The sequence below is a fragment of the Narcine bancroftii genome, chromosome 1 (genome assembly GCF_036971445.1).
Source record: "Narcine bancroftii isolate sNarBan1 chromosome 1, sNarBan1.hap1, whole genome shotgun sequence".
Classification (NCBI taxonomy): domain Eukaryota; kingdom Metazoa; phylum Chordata; class Chondrichthyes; order Torpediniformes; family Narcinidae; genus Narcine; species Narcine bancroftii.
This window is the reverse complement of record NC_091469.1, coordinates 337,712,312-337,732,179: the sequence shown is the minus strand read 5'-3', so window position 1 is coordinate 337,732,179 and position 19,868 is coordinate 337,712,312. Positions and strand designations below refer to the sequence as shown.

At 42.5% G+C, this 19,868-nt stretch overlaps 1 long non-coding RNA gene across 1 annotated transcript in view; it reads left to right on the top strand.

Annotated features, from left to right (window-relative positions):
- Nucleotides 1-3,007: 3,007 nt before the first annotated feature.
- Nucleotides 3,008-19,868, top strand: part of LOC138748781 (uncharacterized) — a 110,626-nt gene continuing 93,765 nt past the window's right edge. The window contains exons 1-2 of the long non-coding RNA XR_011348247.1: nt 3,008-7,027; nt 8,863-10,736. This is a non-coding gene — a long non-coding RNA (uncharacterized lncRNA). The remainder of the gene's footprint in view (nt 7,028-8,862; nt 10,737-19,868) is intronic.

The window sequence follows — 19,868 nt, the reverse complement described above, 5'->3', positions numbered from 1 at the left end:
CTTCTCTCTTGGAGAGAAACAACCCCTCAGAGATTCATTTTCTTGGTTTCTAATTCCCCAAATGTTTTTACAGAGAACAGAAAAGAAGGGTAAAAAAATTCCAACAAAAAAACAGAAGACATCTCTGTTTAACTTCTGTACATTGTCGATTTGTTTTCAAGGTAACTACTTAGGGGGATGGGGGTGGGGGGGAAGAAAAGTATTTTCTGAACTCAGCTGGTGTGTTATGATGTCTAAACTTCCCCATATATTTCAGTCATAAATAAATTAACTTTTAATATTGTTTTTGATGCAATTCAAAGTGTTAGACTCCAATTAAAAATCAATCCAACTAAAATAGTGAGGAATCCCAAGTCTTTTGTGAGTGTTGATGCCTAACGTGTCTTCCATTTCAGAAAGCATTACTTTCATCAAAATTTTTATTATGGATCAAGAGACTTCTCCCAAAATACTTTAATAAAACATTTAGCAGTTGGAAATCTTCATGGCTAAATTTACAAAAATTTCATCCTCTTGAAGATATGGACTGGCAGATTGAATTAATAGAAAAATAGGCAGATCTGCACTGAAGCCAATGGAACCAAATTTTGGTGCACAATGGATAATCTATCTCCCATAAGCACTGACAATCAAAGGGAAAACAAATCTCACGATGCTTCTTTTATTCAATGCTGAGAACTATTAAAATTAAGCAGACTTCAGGTACAAGAGTCATCAAGTTCCACAACACCAGAACAGGACCCGTGGCCCAACATGCCCACGCTGAACAGGCTTGTCCCATTTGTCTGCATTCAGTTCATATCCCACTAAATCTTTCTTATCCATTTACTTAATCATCTTTTGAATGTCACATTTTACCACCTGCTTCTACCATTTCTTTGGAATATACCCATAATCCGCTGTGTGAAGAAGGTGCTCTTGCTTTCCTTTTAAATCTTTCCCCTCTCAACTTCAATCTATAGCCTTAAGGTTTAGATCCCCTTACCCTGGGAAAATGGTGGTGTTTGTTTACCTTATCCACACTAATTCTGTAATGGTCTGTGGCATAACTTCATTTCTTGTATTCTATACTAAAAAAGTGTCATTCATTTGAAACATTAACTCTGCACAGATGCTTCCTGACCTGCTGAGTGTTTCCAGCATCTATTTTTTTTAACTCCAGGCTTGTAGTAAATTTACTTATTTATTTTAATGTGCTGTCATTTCTTATCTAATGCCTGGAGGAATCAGTCATGAGTGACATATTTTGTTCTGGGATGAAGATGTAATCGTGATAGAGGAGAGTAAGAGTAGGGGAAGTTTCTTGTAGGTTTACTTCTAACACTTCTGGCTATCCATCCCATAGGATGATGATGGTTCCTTTCTGTCAGTTTGTGGATTTGATATGTTACCCCACTCCTCAGAAAGGAACAGCATGGGTGTGAATGGATTTAGGTGAGTTGGGGGTTGCACAGGTCCAGACCCACCCTCTTGAGATACCCTCCCGGATCCAGTGGCATGGTGAGGTCCAAGATGGTTGGTGGAAGTTCTGTTGCAGTGAATGGCCAGGCCAAGCTTTGATGCAAGGGATGCCCTTTCCATGTTTCATGGCACATGTTTGCAAGATGGCTGTTGACCCTACAAGAGGGTTTGTCTACCCTTTGACAGGTCTTGTTTTCATCCTGCAGGTTGCCTAGTCACCCTCTGCACCAGGCAAGCCTGGTGGGGCAGCCAATTTAGTTGTCGACCACCTGACCATGCAACGGATAATACTGGGTTACATGGTACCAGCAGCACTCAGATGAGTGACCTGACCTTTTAATTAGGACATTGGCCACAAGATTATTATTTTGATGGATAACAGTGAAATGTATTATGTGTGTGCACCATGGTCCAGAGAAAGGCTGTTTGGTCTGTTTTCATATGAATTTGAGAAGCCAGCAGTAATTGCTTTTATCTAAATTTCAGAAAACACACTAATTCTCTCGAGTATATGTTTTAGTTAAATGGCTAGGGGTTGGATTTGTACATTTCTGAAACCTAATGAGAAGGCAGAGGTGAAAAATATTCCCCCTGTCTCAGTTGCAAACAAAGAAACCATCACCCACTCTCATTTGAATTCTGTGAACATTTCAATCCAAGAGCAGTGAGTTGTCAACGGTTTCTCAGCTGTTTCTCTTGAGCATCATTTCAAGGTACCTGGCAAGGCATGGAAGTTACAAGGCAAATTTTTTAAATTTACAACTTATCAATTGTAATTGCCAGTTTAGATTTATATTATTGAAGTAAATACTATAGAGAATGTGGAAATTTTCAGATTTTTGTGAGCAAGTGTTGTCAAAAGTGGTCATGCAGCACTGGGAAATACATCCTTAGCACGATGATGGATTTGTGCCTCCTCACTGACATGGACTCCCTTTCCTCAAGGAACAAATCATCATCGATGGGCTGAAATATGCAACCACTAGGGGGCTCTTGGGAGCCATTTTGCCCAAGTAGTTGTAAATACAAGAGAATAAACGCCCTCAGAGAAACTGATGTGACAGAGCAGGAGACTCATTCCATTAGCAAGGGGAAATGTCTCCTCAGGGTCTGTTCTCAGTGATTGCGCATGCAATAACATGTTCATTTCACCAACGGTTTGATGGAGACAAATGCCTTCTTGTTGCCATGATCCAACCATTAAAATAATCCTGTCCTCAAGATCTGTGACGTAGGACTCTATTCTGAGCTTGTGGGCTGTGAATGTTCCATTCCGAATGTGCCAGTGAAACAGATCACAGTGGACTTTCAAAGCCCAGGAATTCCTCAGCTAAGGCAAAATCTTGTGTCAATCCCCCTCGAGGCACTGCCGCAAGTTTCAGCAACACATTTGGCTCTTGAGAGAAATAAAATGCTGCTCTAATGAGAAAAGGTAATGCTGGAAACTCTCTAAAGGTCAGAAATCATCTAAAGAAAGAGAAACATACAATGTTTCAGTTGAAAGTTTATTTTTTTTTTATCAGAACTGGAATATGAAGAAGTTTCTTTTAACCTCCTGAGCCTTCGATCATCACATCAGTGTGAAACTAATTCAATTCACCTCAGACTATATCAAGAAATGGCTGAAACATGAGACCTAGAAATGAATTGTACCATAGACCTTGCTTAGAGTCATCGGCATTTACCAAATATACTCGTGCAGTGGTCCGCCAACCAAGTTGTGGCCCAGCTCACAACACGGCGATCACGACGGCCTCGCAGAGACCAATGGCCATCATCCCGCGTGACCTTCAGCGCAGCAGGAAACAGTGGGCAACGGCAGGAACGACGACCAGTTGCAGGCCAGCGCTGCGATGATGTCACTCCTGTCGTCAGAGGTAGGGAGTGAATATAAAAGCTGGTAGATCAAAAAAATCTGTCTTTGACTCAACTGTGGTGTGCCGTTCTTATTCCACACTACGTGCAGGACGCACATTACATTGGTGACCCCAACAGGTCCAACTGGCAGTTAGACCCGAAAATGATGGACGAAGCAGCTCTCCACTCAGTCTTGCTCAAGCTACCAAAGTTCTGGGCCTCGCAGCCACATTTGGCAACAGATAACCACTGCCGACACCCGCTGCTACTATATAGTGAGCTCACTTGACCAGAACATGGCAGCGATGGTTATCGATTTCCTAAGGCAGCCTCCGGAACAAGGCAAATACGATGCCCTCAAAGAGCTACTAACCTGCACTTCCGGGCTATCACGGCGTGAACGCACTGCCCATCTGCTGCACTTGGACAGTTTGGGGGACAGAGCCCCTTCCTTCCTCATGAGTGAGATGCTTGCACTCACCAAGGGACACAGGATTTGCCTGCTCTTTGAGCAGATTTTCCTGGACCAGCTGCCTGAGGATATCTCAATCTTGTTAACTGATGAGGACTTCAGTGACTCAAGGAAAGTTACAGCCTGGGCGGATGTGCTCTGGAGAGTGAAGAAAGAAAGCAGCGCCTCAGTGGAACTGATCGCCAAACCCCAACCCCAGCAAGCAACAAGACCACAGCAGATGGAGAGGCAAGTGGAGCCCCCCCTACCCAGCCATATTGGTATCATCATCAATGATGGGGTGTGTGGGCCCGTCGATGCCACCTATCCTGTGCGTTTCTGGGAAAAGCTATGTCAGCCTTTGTTAATGGCTACGGCAGTTGGCCAACATAACTGCCTCCTCGACATGTGGGACTCCCTGTCAGGAAGGCAGTACCTCATGGACACCAGTGCCAAAATAAGTGTTCTTCCCCCTACAGCTTACGACACCCGAGCCAGGCCTGGCACTGAGGGCAGTGAACCCAGCACCTCTATATGAACTTACAGCATTCAGACCATCCCCCAACGATTTGCTGGCCACTGATTTAAGTGGACTTTTACCATCGTGGCAGTGGCACGCAACCACTCCTGGGAGCCGATTTCCTTCCGCCCACTGCCTGCTGGTAGACTTAAAAGGGCGGCATTTAGTGCAGACCAGAACTTTTCAAACAATGCCCCTGGGGGAACAAAACAACCCCCCCCCACCCCCCCCCCCCCCATCTGGACTCTGTCCTGCTGTCCAATGATGCCTACACATATGTCCTGATGGAGTTCCCCACAATCCTGCTGCCACAATTCTCTATGGAACCAAAGCACGGGGTAAGGCACCACACCCTCAATGAGGGCCCAACTGCTCCACACCAGGGCCTGCCACCTCCCCCCGAAAAATTTGCCTTCACCAAAGAGGAATTTAAGAAAATGGAGAAGATGGGGATAATGTGCCAATTGGACAGCCCCTGGGCCTCCCCACTACATATGGTCCCAAAGGCAGCAGGAAGAAGGAGGGCATGTGGTGATTACTGACACCTCAATGAGGGCACCACACTGGGCAGATATTCTGTGTCCCATATCCAAAACTTTACTGCCATTTTACAAGGCACACAGGTATTTTCAAAGGTCGATTTAATCAGGAGTTATCATCAAATCCCAGTTCACCCCAAGGACATGCCCAAAACTGCCATAATCACCCCCTTTGACCTGTTCAAAGTCATGAGGATGCCCTTCAGGCATAAGAACGTTGCTCAGACTTTTCAGTGGCTGATGGGCATGGTGGGTTGGGACGTCCCATTCACATTCATGTAGCTTGACGAAACCCTTATGTCTGCTGCAACCATTCTGAGCACATGGCCCACCTCAGACAACTATTCACCCGCCTGCAGGGGTTTGGGCTGACTATCAACTCCGCCAAGTATCAGTTCGGGAGGGATACAACTGACTTCCTGGAGCATCCGATTAACTGGTATGAGGAGAAACTGCTGCCCGAGATGGTGGAGGGCATTCGGCGGTTCTCAAAACCTTGCACCATGAAGGGGCTGCAGAAGTTCACTTGTATGATCAACTTCTACCATCAATTCATACCGGCAGCAGCTCGGATCATGAGCCCCCATATTGCGCTTATGGTGGGGAAAAATAAAGACATTGCCTGGGATGGGGAGGCCTTGAAGATGTTCCAGAAGGTGAAAGAAGCTCTGGCCAAAGCAGAGCATTTGTAGGGGTTCTTAGAACAGTGATCATCCAGCAATGGCAGCCCCTGGCCTTTTTTTTTTGCAGGTACCTCCAGCCACCCAAACTTTAATACAGCATCTTTGACCAGGAGACTTTGGCTCTCTACCTGGTGGTCAGGCAGTTCTGATATTTCCTAGAAGACAGACAATTCAAAGTCTTCACAGACCACAAAACATTAACTTTCACCTTCCACAAAATGTCTGACCTGCGGTCGGCCAGGCAGCAGAGGCACCTTTCCTACATTTCCAAATTCACCACGGACATCCAACACATCACCAACAAAAGCAACCTGCTGGCCGATGCACTCTCCTGTCCTGCCATCGAATCTGTCTTCGCTCTATTCAAGGGCATAGACTATTCAGCCCTAGCCAGGGCACACCATGACGACCCTGAGATCCCGGCATACAGGGCAGTGCTTTCCGGGCTGCGGCTGGAAGATGTCATCATCTCCCCTGGAAACCAGACGCTCCTTTGCCATGTCTCCACTGGCAAACCCCACCCCATCATTCTGGCACTATGGAGATGACAGGACTTCAACACGGTGCACAACTTGGCGCACCCGGCAATTAGACCACAGTGAAGATGGTGGCCAGCAGGTTCATCTGGTACAGGCTTCTCAAGCAGGTCAGTCAGTGAGCCAAGACCTGCATGGTCAGCCAGGCATCCAAGGTGCAAACTCACACTAAAGCACCTCCCCATACATTTGAGCCAACATGGCGTAGGTTCATTTATTTCCTTGTCAACATCATGGGGCCGGTGCAAGTTTCCTGTGGGGTGAGATACCTCCTTACTATGGTTGACTGCTCCACAAGGTGGCCAGAGTTCGTCCTGACATGGCCACGGAGGTTTGCACTAGAAGACTAATCAACACCTGGGTGTTCAGGTTTGGAGTCCCAGAACATCTCAGGGTGGTGCTGGCCAAACTGTTGGGAACCCAACTCCACCATACCATGGCATATCACCCGCAGGCCAATGGGTTGGTGGAATGGTTACACAGACATTTAAAAGCTGCCTTGATGGCCTGTGTCAAGGGGCCCAACTGTGAGGATAAACTGCCTTTGGTCCTTCTGGGGAAACACACCGCGCTGAAAGAAGACTTTAATACCTCTGCAGCAGAAATATTTAAGGCACACCCTTGGTAATTCTGGGGGAGTTATTGGCCATTGCCAAGGATCTGGAAACCCCCACAGGGGCACTGAAACAGCTGAGGGAAAGACTGGGTACCTTGGCCCCTCTACAGCCCCCACCACACAGCTAGCCCATATCTTTAATCCCCAAGGACTTGAACATCTATGAATATGTTTCTGTGTGAAGGGGAGGATACCTGGCACCCTTCCAACAGCCATACAAGGAACCATACAGTTATCAGGCATAATGGGTTACTGTGTGTATTGGTCATTGATGGCAAAGAGGAAACCTTCACCGTCAACCGCCTGATACCGGCCCATGTAGACATTAGCCAGCCAGTCAAGACTCAGCCCCCGCGACGCAGAGGTAGGTCACCCAAAGTGGCAACCGACACTCTGATAGCTGGTTCTGGAGGGGGGTGGGTGATGTGTAATGGCCTGCAAACTGAGTCGCGACCTGGGTCACAAAATAGCTGCTGAACATGGCGATTGTGAGGGCTCCAGGGGCCAATGGCCATCATCCCGCATGACCTCCCACATGACAGGAAACAGCGGGCAACAGCGGAAATGCTGGCCAGTCGGAGGCCGGCGCTGCGATGACCTCTCTCCTGTTGCCAAAGGCAGGGAGTGAATATAAACAGAGCTGGCAGTGGAATAAATCAGACTTTGACCATGACTTTAATGTGTGTGTGTCGATCTTACTCCACACTTTGTGTAGCGCGCACTCTACACTCAGCTATTTTCTGGGCGCAAAAATAACAGATCCAGGTTATTACCACTCAACCAAATTTTTCTCTAACTTCACATAAGCAATGGAATCTGCCATCACCAGTGTTGACAGGCAGTAGTATCCAAGAACCGGCTGACTGGTGCCCACTTTACATTTCACTATGACCTCTCCCAGCTCTGGGCCTCATCACTCTTTTGGTCCGCGCAAGGACTAAGACTAAATTCCAGAGAGAAGGTGAGAATGACTGCACGTGACATAAAGGCAGCTTGTGGCTGGTTTTGGAATCAAGTAGTCATGTCAAAACATTGAAGGGAAAACAGCCCAATGGTTCAGATTTCAGATTTAATGTCAGAGTATAAACATGACATCACATACAACCCTGAGATTCTTTGATTTTCTGCAGACTAAGCAGAATCACCACTTACAGGGAGCGCAAAAAACTGTACACAATGTACACATGTAAACAAATAAAGAAATGTAAACAAGTGACTGTACAATACATAGAGGAAAAAACAAACAAACTGTAAAGTGCAAAAGTCAAAATCCTTAAATGAGTCCCTGATTGAGTTTGTTGTTGAGGAGTCTGATGATGGAGGGGGAGCCACTGTTCCTGATCCTGGTGGTGTGAATCTTGTGGCACCGACACTTCTTTCCTGATGGTAGCAGTGAGAACAGAGCGTGTGCTGGGTGATGTGGATTCTTGATGATTGCTGATCCTCACTGATGGCAGCATTCATCGTAGATGTTCTCGATGGTGGGGAGAGTTTTTCCTGAATGTCCAGGGCTGTGTCCAGTACCTTTTGCAGGTTTAATGCTCATGGGTATTGGTGTAGCTGGTCAGCACATTTTCCACCAGAAGATAGTTTAATTGCTAGAAGTCAATAACTCCAAATCCAGGCTGTCACTATAAGAGTCCCTTCAAGGCGATGACCTGGAACAACCATCTTTTTTATTTTTTAAAATTTCTTGCACCAAGAATCATATCAATAACAACATTCACAAATGATCGTCACTAATATATATACAGTGACATTTCCTCTTTTCTCCCCCCTTTCATCCCTCCCCCTCCCCAGCCACTTGAAACACCAATAAATAATAAAATACATAAAACAAATAAGTAACAAAAAGTAAAGAAGTCATATTGTCCACTTTTACATATTTAAATCTTACCATGCTCATAATCATATTGTTTTAAGAGATGGAGGTCTGTGGTCAGCATTCTTTAACATATTTTATGTACAGTTCCCAAATTTGTTCGAATAATGTATATCTGTCTTTCAGATTGTATGTAATTTTTTCTAATGGAATAAACTTGTTCATTTCTGTATACCACTGTTGTATTTCAAGGCTTGCTTCCATTTTCCAAGTTGTCATAATACACTTTTTTGCTCCTGCCAGTATTATCATAATAATTTTTTTTGGGCTCTGTCTAATTTAAGTCCTAATTTTATGTCTTTTATGTTATTTAACAGAAAATCTTTTGAATCTTATGGTATATTATTTGGAAGAACCATCTTCAGTTTGCTTCAACTGTGACCAGAAGTGGAGATGTTTGATGAGGACTGTATATCATGTGAACTAACTCACATGTCAGAATCAGAATTATTATCAGAATTTATTGTCATGAACATATCACAAAATTTGCTGGTTTTCTGACAGCATTACAACTGCAAAATTGCTATAAATTACATTTTTAAAAACAAGTAAAAGAAGAGAAAATGAGGTTCATTTTCCATTCATAAATCTGATGGAAGAGGCTGTTTCTGTAGCGTTGAATGTTCATCTTCATGCTCCTGTATCTCCTTCCTGATGGTAGCAGTGAGAAGAAGGCATGGCCTTGGCCATGAGGGATCTTGAGGATAGAGAATGGTTTCTTAATGGAGTGAAGACTAATGTTCTATAATGGTGCTGACCAAGCTCACAACTATCTGTATTCTTTACCTGTCCTGTGCATTAACAAACAGTGATGCAACTAGTTAGAAAATTCTCCATGGTACAGCTTTAGAAATTTGCAAGTATTTGGTAACATACCAAATGATCTTAAACTCCTGATGAAGCATAGTTCCTGGCAGGCCTTCTTCATGATTGCAATCATGTGTAATTAATCCAATGTATATTTCCATGCAACAAAACTTTGACAACATTTAAGCATTGATTGAGAAGTGGGGAGTAAAATTTATGTCACTAAAGAGCCCAGTAATGACTATCTCTAACAAGAGGAAATCTAATGGCCTACACTTGGCACTCAATCCCACCAATAACTCATCCTCAGCATTGAGCAGAGATTCAACTGGACTAGCTCTATTTCAGGATATACTGTAGTGAATGCCTCATCTCCTGACATCGCAAAGCCTTTCCAGCATCTACAAGTCACATGTCAGGAACGTGATGGAACACTCTCTACTTTCCCAGAAACTTGACACCATACTGGACCAAGTTGCCTCTTTAACTGGATCCTCATTCATCCATTCCTTTCACACAGTGATTAAAATATTTACCAAGTCTAAAATGCACTCAGGTAACTTGACCAGACAACATTGACATCACCTACCAAACTCACAACCTCTCCCATCAAGAAGGAGAAAGCAACAGGACAGACACCAACTGCTGGTTCCCTTCCAGCTCATGAACCATTCTGATTTGGAAATATGTCATTAGCATGAGATCTAAAACCTGGAGCACCCTGCTGCTCTGGAGTACCATCATCAAATAATTGCATTGGTTGAGAAGGTGCCATTCTGAAATGATGTATGGATACCAATAAGTACTTGCCTTGCTAGTAATATCCAGATTGTAAGAAGAAAGAAAAAGAAAAACAAACACATCTGTGATGTAATAAACATCCTCCATGAGGCATAAACCCACATTTCAGTTATGATTGGTGGTAAAACACAGGATTCTGTTGACACTGTGGTTAAGCGATAAAAGAAACAACATAGAAATGCTGGAGAAACTCAGCAGGTCAAACAGTGCCTTTATGTAGCAAAGGTGAAGGTACATCCCCAACGTTTTGGGCTTAAATCCTTCATCAAGTCATCAGTTATGACTCATCTGCAATGATGGGGAGTCCATGTTACCAACTCTTGGTGGTTCTTGGAGGTTATTTTAGATCATACTTACCTCTTCTCCAAGACTGGTTCACCTCAGTTTATTATAACTTGTAACAGTGAGAGCTGATAACAGAAGTATGAAACATTCAGGACAATTGAATGCCGCAATATCACTGCTTCAGCAGAAAACAGGAAAAGCAAAGATCAGATACAAAGGCAGTGTTTCATGGGAATGAAGAGAGAATGCAGGAATTGGGTCCATGGACTGTTAAAAGGAGCATGAAGATCAGCATCTGGTGAGCCAGTTGCAAAACTAATTGACCATTCCGAACAAGCAGTTCAAAGTTAAGATTTATTGTCAGAGAACATATCTGATATCACATACATCACAAGTAAATTATCAGCGGGCTTTCTGAATTATCATCAGTGTTTTCCTCTATTCCATTTCTTTTCTTAGGTGATGTGGATGATGACTCTTTTGTAGCCAGCAAGTCCATGGCAGCATTAATTTGACCTTTGTGATGACCAAGATAATGTATTTAAAGCAACTGAATAACAGATGGGGGAAAAAAATACAGCTTTTTGTGTTTGTTCACAGATTTCTATTAATGCACCTGTTTCACTTGTATACACTTTTTGAGAATAAGATTTGGAATTTGTTTGTGTCCTTCTTGTTATTTTCCAATTTCCTATAACTGAACTTAATATCAGTATGCTTCTGGTGAAGGAATGTAACTTCAATTTCCTGATGCTATGGCAAAGGATCAAAAAGGAAACAATGAACCACAAACCAGTGCTGGCGAGGCACAACAGGTTCTGTGGACTGCCTGTTGCCTTTACTAAATTTTCTAAACTTTTTTTTTATTTTCTATTTTTTAATATTCTTTTTCCAGTGCACCAAGCAGAATTTCAACTTTCTGGTGGTGCAAAAAAAAAACTGTACTGAAGAAAAGATACATACACAAAAGAGAGAAATATAAACAAAGAGAGAAGTGCAAACTGACCGTGCAATACAGAAAATAAATATTCAGCAATAAATAATGCACAAAGTAAGAACCTGTCAATGAGTCTCTGATTGAGTATGGAGTACGATGGTGGAGGGGTAACAACTGTATATGAACCTGCTGGTATGACTCTTGTGGCACCAGTGAGAAGAGTATGCATCCTGGGTGGTGTGGATCCTTGATAATTGCTGCTGCTCTCTGACGGCGGCATTCCATGTTGATTTTGTTGATGATGGGGGAGTGTGCCCGTGAAATATTGGCCTTTTCAGAGGTATTGGTGCCTCCATGCCAGGCCGTGGTGCAGCTGGCAATCAAAATTTCCGCTACAAACATCTATAGAAGTTTGCTAAGGTTTTCTACGTCATACCAGCCCTCTGTAAACTCATGAGAAAGTAGAGCTGCTGACATGCTTCCTTCATGATGACATTCGTTTGTTGGATCCAGGAAAGGTCCTCCGAAATAATGACTCCCAGGAATTTAAATTTGCTCATCTTATCCCCCAATGATCACTGGATTGTCTCTTTCTTTGGCTTGGCTTCGTGGATGAAGATTTATGGAGGGGGTAAAAAGTCCACGTCAGCTGCAGGCTCGTTGGTGGCTGACAAGTCCGATGCGGGACAGGCAGACACGATTGCAGCGGCTGCAGGGGAAAATTGGTTGGTTGCCTTTTGTCAGTGAGGTGGGCTCTGCGGTCTTCTTCAAAGGAGGTTGCTGCCCGCCAAACTGTGAGGCGCCAAGATGCACGGTTTGAGGCGATATCAGCCCACTGGCGGTGGTCAATGTGGCAGGCACCAAGAGATTTCTTTAGGCAGTCCTTGTACCTCTTCTTTGGTGCACCTCTGTCACGGTGGCCAGTGGAGAGCTCGCCATATAACACAATCTTGGGAAGGCGATGGTCCTCCATTCTGGAGACGTGACCCACCCAACGCAGCTGGATTTTCAGCAGCGTGGACTCGATGCTGTCGACCTCTGCCATCTCGAGTACTTCGACGTTAGGGATGAAAGCGCTCCAATGGATGTTGAGGATGGAGCGGAGACAACGCTGGTGGAAGCGTTCTAGGAGCCGTAGGTGATGCTGGTAGAGGACCCATGATTCGGAGCAGAACAGGAGTGTGGGTATGACAACGGCTCTGTATACACTTATCTTTGTGAGGTTTTTCAGTTGGTTGTTTTTCCAGACTCTTTTGTGGGTTAATGCTCATGAAGTCCACAATCAGCTACTTGGCTTTGGTGGCAGATAGCAGATTTTGGAGTTTTAGTGTGATTTGGCAGCTCCTTAGCGTGTCAAATATCTTGTATTCAATGAACTAGTTGTAGGTATTGGAGAATTATTTCAATCCATGTCATTTTTTAAAGCAGGAAATTGCCATGTTCGTACAAGGAAACAAAAAAACTGGAGGCCCAATGAGCAACTATGTGAATGACAAAGGGACTTATCGAGATATTGCAAGTTTGGTGACGTTCTAAAATATGCAATAAGATACATTTGTTTGTGGGTTAAGTGAAACATTGATTCACTCCAAACTGTTAAGCATTTGACTTGGTTTAAAAATTGCATTCCCATTGTAAATTGGAGTGAAAAGTGCCAACATGTTTTGTCCATCAGAACCTCACATGTCATAGTATTAAGTATGCACTATTGAAATAAATACCACTAAACATGATCTGAGTAAAATTAATGCAAATCTTGCTATTCATACTGGTCTGGTGCTTAAGAGAGATGAATTCTTAGTAGAAGTAACCACCTAGTCACCAACTGTGAGAAAGTCTGCATAGTTTTTTGAAGAAGTTTTGAAGGAATAAATGTTGCACAGCAGTAAAGATGTAAAAGTCCTGTTGCAGTATCATGGTTTTGCCTCCACAGGTGGTGTCTGACCTGTTGATTTTTTTTCCCCAGCATTTCATTTTTTTTGGGGGGGGGGAGTCCTTAAAGGAACAACTTTTCCATTGTTCAGCCGATCTCTCATTCAAGAATCAAGCAGGTACCATAGTCCACTAGATGATTTGCTTCAGCAGAGCTGTGGATGCTTGAACAAGAGAAGGTTTACTTCAGTCCAGATTGAATGAAAGAGCAAAGAAAATGTAAAGTCATTACATGTATCCCAATAACCCACAAAGAAGAGGGAAAGAAAAGCTGCTATAATGTGATAAATGAAGAATTTTGAGATTGATGAATGTGTACAACACAGAGAAGTGAATCATGAGTCAGATATTACAAGTCTGCTCAGTAGAATAACTCTTGTTCATACTGGTGGAAAAGTCAGAAAAAACTACTGACCAAATGATCGTAATGAAATATACCAGAATAGGGAAAATATGGTAGGGTAAAGGAACCACAGTTGATAAGAGAGGTGGGAACAACTAGACAAGAGGAAGAAGAAGCAAGGAGCAAAGGTCAGGAAGGGAGTATGAGTAGCCTGGAAGGAACTTAAGAGAGCTAGAAGGGAGCATGAGAAGGCCTTGGCAGGTAGGATTAAGGAAAATCATAAGGAGTTCTACATGTACAAGAACAGAGGATGACTAGAGGGAGGGTAGGATTGATCAGGGACATTGAGTGGCACATGTGCCTGGAGGCATAGGAGGTGGGGGGTTTCTAAATGAATACTTTGGTTCAGTGTTCACCAGGGAAGGGATCATGGGGGATGTGAGGTCAATATCAAACAGACTAATTCATTGGAGCTTGTTGAGGTTCAGAATTAGTGCTGGATCTTAAAAATATATGAATAGATAAGTCCTTGGGATTTGATATATCCCAGCTTACTACTGGAAACAAGGGAAGGTATTACTGGATGTTTGCAATGACCTTTGGATCCTCCCTTGCCACAGGAAAGGTACTGGAGGATTGGAGAATGCCAAATGTAGTCAAGTTTATTTGTCATCTGATTGTACAAGCACAACCTGACGAAATAGTGTTCTCCGAGCCTTGGTGCAAAACACACAGACATACAACCTAATATAACAAACATACAGACAAACAATACATATGGAGGGCAAGGATTCATCTTTACCAGTGGTTTTCATACTGTCCCCCTAAACTCATATTCCACCTTAAGCAATCCCTATGCAGAATGTGTCTTATAAAGCAAGGTTGAAAGAGCTTGGGCATTTTATTTTATTTTTCTCTTTTCCAAAATAACCTTTATTCACAATAAAGTATTAATAAAAAAGAAAATAGTTCTGTATTTTCACATTCTTAGTATCATATCCATACATTTACATCAATGTAAATAATTATAATAGTTTTCTGTTTAATGCCATTACCATCACTATGATATGTCATTACTCATCCCTCTGTTGTTTAAGGAATGTCCCTTGGTCTCAGCCCCTCAATACTCAGTGACAGAAGGGCTCTAGATGGTGGTCCCTCCCTATAGCACCCTTGCAATGGCTGTTCCAAGTCTCAATGCATCCCTCAGCATGTACTACTTCAGCCTGGATAATGTCAGTCAGCACCATTCCCTCATGCTGAAAGACTAACAGATTTCGGGGAGACCAAAGGTAATCCTTGCTGGAGTTGATGATCTTCTAGCAGCTCTGAATATCTGTCTTTGCGTCCGTCCCCAGGAACAGCCTGTAAATCAGAGAGTGTTGCTGGGGATGAACCGTGACAAGGATACCTCTCCACACACTGGCTTTTCTATTTGGACAACGAAGGGTGAGATCTGACTTAACAAAGGCATGTAAGATTCTGCGAGGCATGACAGGGTGGTCAGCCAGCACCTTTCCCCCCCAGGGTGATAAAAACAAATACCAGAGGACATCTGTTTAAGGTGAGTTAAGGAAAGTTTTGTGGAGACATCAGAGGTAAGTTTTTTACACAGTGGTGGGTGCCTGGAATGTATCCACCACTGCAGTGCCAGGATGGTGGTGGATGCTGGTATAATAAGGAGATTTAAAAAACTCTTAGACAGTCACATGGAAAAATATTGGGTTATGGCTATGAAGAAGGATCCTCCTTTTTCAAGAAATGTGGCTTCCTCTCTACCAACATCAACACAGCCCTTATTCAGATAGACTCCAAATCCCGCACATCTGTCTTGGGCCCTTCTGATCCCACACACAAGGTTAGGATTCCCCTTGTCGTCACTACCACTCCACTAGCCTCCGCATCCAACATGTGATCCTCCGCCATTTCTGCCAACTTCTACATGATCCCACCTCCAGACACATCTTCCCCTCTCCACCTTCCACAGTGACTATTCCATTCATAACTCCCTCATTCCTTCCCACCAATCATCTCCATGCTACCTACCCCTGTAATTATAGGAAATGCTACACTTGCCTCCCTTATCACCATTCTGGGACCTAAACAGCCCTTCCAAGTGAATCAACAATTCTTTTGTGAATCTTCAGGGGTCATCTACTGCATCCCATACTGCCATTGTGGCCTCCTCTACATCGGAGAGACTGGACGCAGACTGGAAAATTGCTTCATTGAGCACCTTCACTCTGTCTGCTGTAATAGTGGGAATCTCCCAGTAGTAACCATTTTCAATTCCCCCTCCCTATTCCCATTCCAACATGTCTGTCCATTGTCCTATGCACTGCCCAACTGAGACCACCCACAAATTGGAGGAACACCTCACATTTTCTGTCTGGGAACTCTTTTACCAAAAGGCTTTAACATCGACTTCTTCAGTTTCCATTAGGCCCCGCTCTCTGTCTCCCTCACTCCCTATTTTGATGTCTCCTTCCTTCTAGCTCAGTGTTTTCCAAACTGCACCCTAAACTCACATTCACCTTAAGCAATTCCCTTGCCATAAGTGCTCTGTGATTAGAAAGGTATTCCTTAAGATGATATGCGAGTAGGAAGAAAAAGGCTTGAAAAGCACTGTTTTAATCATTCCTAAATGACTCGTTATGTGTACGTTTTCATAACTCCAAAGGAAATGGGCCAATGACAATTTTTCTCAAGCAAAATATTTCAGTAACAATTGGGTCTGGAGCAATAGTTCTCAACCATCCCTTCCCACTCACATCCCTCCTTAAGTAATTCCTTACTAATCATAGAGTACTTACGGCATAGGGATTGCTTAAGGTGGAATGTGAGTTTGGGGGGCAGTTTGAAAACCACTGCTCTAGCTCAATATTGTCTCTCCCTAACCCTCACTTTCCTTTCTTCCAGTTCTATATTTACAGAGCTCCCTCTCCCCCCTGAACAATTCTCAGGTTTTCTCTCCTTTCCTCCTGTCCATATCAATCTATGGCCTCTTGGCTGTTGGCTGATGGTCCTCCCTTCTTCGCTCCTCCCCTTTCCTTTTCATTTGGGCATCTGCCTACTTTTTACTAAGAGTTCAGGCTGAAACATTCGTTATATATCTTTGCCTCCTTCGCACAGTGTAGGGCCGGCTGAGTTTCTCCAGCATTTTTGTGAATTTATCCTATTCCTTTGAGAGAAGGTGTAATCTATCTAATCTTTCCTTATGACTTAATTGATTCATTCTTAAATTAATTTAGCAACTTTCCCTTTACAGCTTGCATGCTTTGTATATGACTGGGAGTCTTGCTCCAAAGAACTGGAAATATTCAGAGGTGGGGTGGAAATAAAAGAGGTCCTCTGTTAAAACAAAATCAATGAATCTGTTTTAACCATTTCTAAGAAGGATGTTCGGTAAATAAAATGAGTAACATTAAATACTTACTGCATTTAATTGGCCTTACTTTTTTTAAATATAATTTTGTAGCTTCCCTTTCACTGTGGCAGACATTTTTTTTTAACAATCTTTGTGAATAAAAGTACTGATAGGTTGGATGATTTTAACATTTTGCATCCCTAAAGATATTTGCATTCAAACTTCATTGATTATAACTGATTTGCTACAAAGTTTGAAAATCAGCTTTGAACCACCTAGTTTTTGTCTGAACAATATTTTGGTAGACCTCAGACCCTTATTTGCACAACTAGACTGCTACCTTTAACATCAACATCAGAGCATAATGCCCACCTTAATTAACTGAATAAAAAGAAATACCAAAAATAGCCTTGCAAATGACCATCACAGTGTGTTGCTTTCCCTTGTGCTCAGAGGATATTGCAGTGCTGTGACTGAGTTTCTGCACAGACTTGCACTGGTGTGTGGTGTTAGCCTACACTTGTGTGTAGCACTCTAAAAACCTTGTTTGTCTTTAAAATCTAAGAAGTAAAATACCTGTACCACACTTCACATTTGAAACCCACACTAGTTGGACTTCAGAAAATGTGTAAAGATGTTTTTTTAGAGTAAAATCTTCATTATCCAGAATTCAAGCAATTGGAAATCTCATTCAAGTGGAAAATATTGCAGAAAATAAATAGGTAAAAAAAGTACGAGGTTAAAATTGGTGCCCTCCCCCAGTGGTCAGTTTGCCAATCCCTGCAACACGCAATCTCCACCAACCGGCAAATTCACTTATCTGGCATCCACCAATCCCTAAAAATGCTGGATACCTGGGGTGTTCAACAGGTTTAGGATCATGTTTTTTTTTCCTTTATCTGTAGTTTTGCTCTATTATAAATAATGTTTCACCAGGAATCTTCAAAAGTCAAACTGTGGATGAAAAGATATTCTACTAGTCTTGGCTATTCCCTGCATCATATTGATGGCTGTGGGACAACTCAGTGGAATACACTGGCACTGGCAATGGAAACAGACAAGTGTTAAACAGAGGATACTTTCTCGCCAAACAAAGATAAATACAGTAATTACCAGAAGACCCTGTCATGCCAAGTTTTTCTCATGAATACTGTAGTAATAAATGTGAAAGGATGGAAAAAAAATTGTTAATGTAAAATAAGATAAACTTTTAATACTGGGGTGGCCAAACCTTTTTGGTTGTGAGACACATACAGAAAAATAGAAGGAATCATGTGCAAAACAATATTAAGTCCAGCAGTCTTCAATCAGTTGCACAGCAAGAAAAACAATGATTTTGTTTTTAGACCAGAAAACCCCCATGCCATTGAAAATTAATTTCCTATCAAAATAACTACACACTACTGAACAATTTAACTGTTGACATTGATGTGCTCACATATTACAGTATTACTGCTGCTCTTAAATTTAATTTAAATGAATACAATAAAACTCTTTAAAACTCTCATTCAAAAGCAATGCAAAATAAAAAAAAGTTGGGTGCAAAACAGGAACAGGAAAAAGGATAAAGTAGTGTCAATGAATACAGTTCATAGTCCACCTTAATGATTATGATGCAATGTGTATCCGTCGCTCGGCTATTAAAGATAAACTATAAGAGTTAACAGATTCTGTTCAATCAAACAAGCACACTTCCCCTTGATATCTGTGAAAAACTATTCATTTTCCCACTGTCTGAAATTTTTAGCACTCCCTTGCTATTTTCTGTCTTTTTGGTTCTGACCTGTTTAATCAACTCAGGTAAATATTTTTAAAAACTGAAGTTAATTATTTTTTTTTACTGAGGTAAAACATTTCATCAATGAGTAAAATTGCACAAACCAGTCTAGTAGTTGTTCAAAATGGCAGCAACATTTAATGTTGAAACTAAGAAATGCAATGTATATACCGTGCAATTTAGTTTTTGAGACTGTTCTAGTGAGTTATCTTCCATTTTATTTTTAAAATTCACCTGGTGTATTGTGGAGAGTCGTGGCTATCAAGTGATAGCACTTCCCACTACTTGGTCAAAAGACATACCACCTGCCAATCAAGGTTGGGCCCCACCCATCAATGCACACCTGACCATTGGCCCCTTTAAATACCTATATACTTGGCCTTGGGCTATTGCCCTTTGTAATTGACTAGACCTTGCTGGCACTGACCCATTGGCACCATGTAAATTACCTGGGCTTTAATCCCAGTCCTTCAGTGCTATAAAGGGTGCCACACATTCTTGGTTCTTTCCCTTTACCATCTTTGAGGGATCACCCTGCTTCACTCCAGGCTGAATACAATGGAACGGCACTGAAGAAATCATTGGTGAGTTGTGCACTGTTATAAATTTGGGAGCCAAGTCTGCACTGAGTCAAGGGGAGGCAGGTATCATGTTCTTTTTTCTTGATTGTATGTACCTAGTTCAGGGTGTGTGTGTGTGTGTGTGTGTGTGTGTGTGTGTGTGTGTGTGTGTGTGTGTGTGTGTGTGTGTGTGTGTGTGTGTGTGTGTGTGTGTGTCTGTGTGTGTGTGTGTGTGTGTGTGTGTGTGTGTGTGTGTCTGTGTGTGTGTGTGTGTGTATTTTATTCCCGTTAAGATTTTCCCACACTCATTTTCTATAAATTGTGTGTGTGTGTTTTATTCCCGTTATGATTTTCCCATGTGCAGCTTCTGTAAATAAAATAATGTACCAATATACTATATTCAGAGTCCTTGCTTTTGAGACCCATTAAATGTGTTTTCTCACTCACAACTCCTGGGCCACTTACAAATGGCTGCAGTTTGGCCACTCCTGATTTAATAGCTAATAATAGTTGA